Below are 4,676 nucleotides of genomic sequence, written 5' to 3'. Positions count from 1 at the left end.
TAAAAATTTTAAACAGGGGTCGGAATGTGGCTTAGTGTTAGAGTGCCCTTTGGTTCAATCCCTAGTAAAACAAAGTGGGCCATGTCTTCATCAATTAAACCTGCACATATTTCAGGTGAAATGCCAAAGGACTTTTTAGATGTGACTGATTAAGGACTTTGAAATGTAAAAATCAGACCAGATTTTCAGAGTGGGTCTAATGTACTCATGTGGAACTTTATGAGGGTGGAAGGAGGATCAGGATCAGAGACCAGATAGGAGTATGGCAAATTCAAGCTCAGCCTGGACAACTTGCAAGACCATGTCTCAAAATAAAAATTTTAAACGGGAGTAGGAATGTGGCTTAGTGTTAGAGTGTGCTTTGGTTCAATCCCTAGTAAAATATACACACACACACACACACACACACATACACACACACACAAAGCAGATGTACTAGGAGTAGCCAGGTCAGAAATTCTAAAAGGTAAATGGTTTTGGATAGGAATGAAATATTTGAATTTATGATGTTAAAGGCAATAAAGGTAAAATATACTATTCCTTTCACCATTCTCTGAAGATTTTCATAATTAAATAAGAATGTAAGCAGTATTTTCATAATTAAATAAGAATGTAAGCGGTGGGCCATTTCCTGGTACTAAATTAAATACTGGCAGAAGGCATGGAAATGGGTGATTGACCATGTGAAATTGAAAGTCACCGGAGTTATGTCTTTGAGCATGTCTCAGAGCAAGGAAAGACACCTACCCACACTCATTTAACCCAAAATAACGTGTGGTCTGCTCAACTGTGTCTCCTCTCCCCCAAAGACATGTTCAAGTCCTAACGCCCAGTACCTGTGACTTTATTTGGAAATAGTCTTTCAGATGTGATCAATTTCAGATGAGGTCATGCTGGATCAGTGTGGACCTTCAATCCCAAACTATGTCTTAATAAGAGAAAGAAAAGGAAAATTTCAACACAGAGACCCAGGATATACGGGGAAGAGGCCAGGTAAGGAAAGAGATTGGAGTGCCACAGCTAACATCCTGCAATACCAGGAATTAACAACAACCCTAAGAAGTGAGAAGAAACTCATGAAGAAAACCTCTCCCTCAGTGCTGTAAGAGAGAACCAACCCTGCCATCACCTTGATTTCAGACTTCTGACCTCTGAAACAGAAATAAATTTCTGTGGGTGTAAACCACCCAGTTTGTGACTCTACTCTGGTAGCCCTAGGAAATTAATGCATGGGTTGGGGATGGAGTGGAGATAATACAAAGGCACAGAGCTGTATCATGAATACCCAAGACTGAAATTTAAGAACAGCTGAGGGCTTTGGTATAAGAAGAGTGTCTGCCCCCAAAGTGGGCCATGTCTTCATCAATTAAACCTGCACATATTTCAGGTGAAATGCCAAAGGGCTTTTTAGATGTGACTGATTAAGGACTTTGAAATATAAATATCATACCGGATTTTCAGAGTGGGTCTAATGTACTCATGTGGAACTTTATGAGGGGCGAAGGAGGATCAGGATGAGAGACCAGATGCAGCCACAGAAAGGGTTGGAGTGAAGCAGGTTGTGAGCCAAGGAGTTTGGGCAGCCTCTGGAAGCTAGCATAGGGAAAGCATTCTCCACTAGTCCTTCAGAAGGGACATAGCCCTGCAGAACTGTTTCAGCTTCTGACTCCCAGAACTATAATATGTTGTGTTGCCTTAGTCAGTAAGTGGCAGAAATATGCTACAGCAGCAACCAGAAACTAATACATAGCTGAGACTTCATATGTTAAAATTCTGGCTACCTATTTTAGGACAAGGGACTTGTGAGATCTCTTAGCTTTGGCTCTTTCTCCTGAGGTGTCATTTTTGCTTTTTCTCCAGCAATACAAGCTTTCTTTGCTATCAGTGTCTTCTGGGCAACACCCTGACTTTGTCATACAGTCAGTTTTGGGCTAGTAGGGAGGCTGGTTGGGCCTTCACTGCACATGAATCAATTCCCCACAGCCAGCTGACTTGATCTCAGCACATCTTCTTAGTTCATATTTCCAAGAGAGGTCTGATTGGTTCCACTGGGGCTGTGTGATCAACCCTGGCCCAATCACCTATGGCTTAGAGTGGGACTGAGTTATCAAGTGAAAGACTTACTCCTGAAGGGTAGGAAGGAAATTACTAGCATATCTGACATAGTCGTTGAGATAGCTGAGTGGAAGCTGTCAGATGCATCATCTGCTTTGCTACTGATGTCACCCACTGTCATGGCAGGATTGGAGAGAGGGGGAGTCAGGAAAGGAGAGGGGTGACCAAGTAGCAGAGAGATGTCAGAAAAAAGGAAGGTAGGGAATAGGGAGCCAGTTGGTATGTGTGTGAACAGAAAGCTACTTTTACATAGAGCAGGGAACTAATGATCTATAAACAAAAATTGGATGTGCCCCCTTCCACCATCCTAAGTTACCTGGGAAAAGAGGGAAGAAAGATTTGAAAGGGATGCAGAAATTTTAGGAGAGTTTTGTTTACTCTGTAGTAGAGACAAGAAGAGCAGAGTGGGAAGGTTTGGGAGGGTAGGGGTGCAGTGGGAGATTCATTAATAAAAGGAACCCTAGATCAAGATGAGAAGAAAAGTTTGGGAGGCAGTAAATGGCAGGAAGCACCAGAAATCAGGCATAGCAGATTTAACCAACCCCAAGTTTCCCAAAATAATTAGCTCTAGCTGTGCCTCTGTGGATAGGGTTGAATTGCTGAATGTGTCCCAAATCACAGAAGCAGGTCAGTGACAAGATCTGGTTCTAGGGACCAAGCTCAGTAGGAAGCCACACTAATTTCCTTGTACCATCTTTGGAAAGATTCTTAAAAATGTTTCTTAAAAATAACGATTATACTCAGAAAACATCTTGACAACATACTGTCTTTTCAAATCTTATTTCAAAGCTTATATCTTTTATTCTAACTATAATAGCTAGTTTGGACCTAGTGGTTTATAAAACTAATAACTAAATAAATAAATTTGCTGATGTACCACTCTAGGGTTCTTCTGGGTGGATAACGGTAGGCTTTCAAGAGTTTGATATGAGTGAATGTTAGTTATTCCCCACTCCCGCCCTGCAGCTTCACTAGGAGATTAAAATGAAAACAGGTCTCAGACTAAACTCTGCCACAAATACACTTATTAAACAAACAATGTATTAGCAAACACATGCAAAAATGTTCATAATTCTGCGCTCTGAGTTCAGTGGAATCCAAGGTCCTGCTCTTTTAATGATCTCATCATATCTTGCATAAAAGACTTAGTACAGGCAGGATTCTGTTATTCCTAGAAGGAACTCAGGACTGTTGCCCAAGGATACAGGGTATGGGCTTCCCCAGATTCTTATACTCTATTCATCTAAACGTATGGCATGTTTCTACGTGATCTCAGCCAGTCCCAGTACCTTCATACAATTAACCTGATTGAGGACAACCCATTTCAAATATCGACTGTGCTGAATTAAAAGTCACTGATTCCATTAACCTAAAATCATTCTATGAAGAGATACACCGTTTCGTTATCTAATTTTTTGTGACCATAGCTTTCCTGTGAGTTGGGAATATTGTGATAACTGATAATGTCAGCACATATTATCTTCTCAGCCAAGCAATTATGTTATAATAAAATGTTTTGCCACTAAATTCAGTAACAAAGTAATCCTCACTCTACTTTGTCTTAAAAGCACATTTAATTCCACTTTTCTAGTTTTGACTGGACATAGATTGAATACAGGTAAATGTCACAGTAGGACAGGACAGTACACATAGCAATCAAAATGTGATTATAACTACATATGTGCAATTTGTAGTGTGCTGAGCAGAATGTTAAGTACTCTGATATTAGGTCTATGGCACAACCACTCATTTCTGTGGTTGAAGTGTGAAAGCAGCCAAAGGCAGCACAGAGAGCCCCCAGTTGGGACTACTTAATATGTATATATAGTGTCTTTAAACAGAAACACATAGAAATAGAGATTCTATATTGACTCATTAACATAGAACTTGTGACCAACAGTACTATAACCTACTTGAGCAGTGAAATCTAACACAGGTAATTTTCTTTTCTTTTGGCACTGGGGATTGAACCCAGGGGAGTTCTACCACTGGCCACATCCCCAGCTCTTTGTATTATCTTTTATTTTGAGACAGGATCTCGGTAAATTGCTGAGGATGGCTTCCAACTTGCCATCTTCCTGCCTCAGCCCCCTGAATCACTGGGATTACAGGCTTGTGCCACCACATGTAGCAAATCTAAGTATTTTCTCTTTAATGCACTCACAATGTTCCTTGTGCTTAAGGTCACTAGAGAGCATTTTGGCATCTATGCTTAGGAGTCATTTTAGATAGCAAAATCAACAAAAAGTTCACAAAGAGAAAAGCGTTTTCCTATGTTGACCAGAAGAATGTTTGTTTACCACATAAGAGCTGAAACTAGAAAGCAGAGCATCAGCCTGTTTGACTTCTGCACAGGGTGATCCCAAGATTTTACTGTTCTGTGTCTGGGCATGGGCTTGTCTGTTAATGATCACAAAAGTGACACGAACATTGATTTGGGGGTCACAAATAAATTTTGGTGAGTAGGTGAATTTGCAAATATAGAATTTGTGAATGAGAATAAGCTGTATTTTAAGTAAAATAACACATTGTCACATAAACATACATAAACCCCAAATATT

Source organism: Sciurus carolinensis, chromosome 10, assembly GCF_902686445.1.
Source record: "Sciurus carolinensis chromosome 10, mSciCar1.2, whole genome shotgun sequence".
In the NCBI taxonomy this organism is placed as follows: Eukaryota; Metazoa; Chordata; class Mammalia; order Rodentia; family Sciuridae; genus Sciurus; species Sciurus carolinensis.
Note: the sequence above shows the minus strand (reverse complement) of the source record.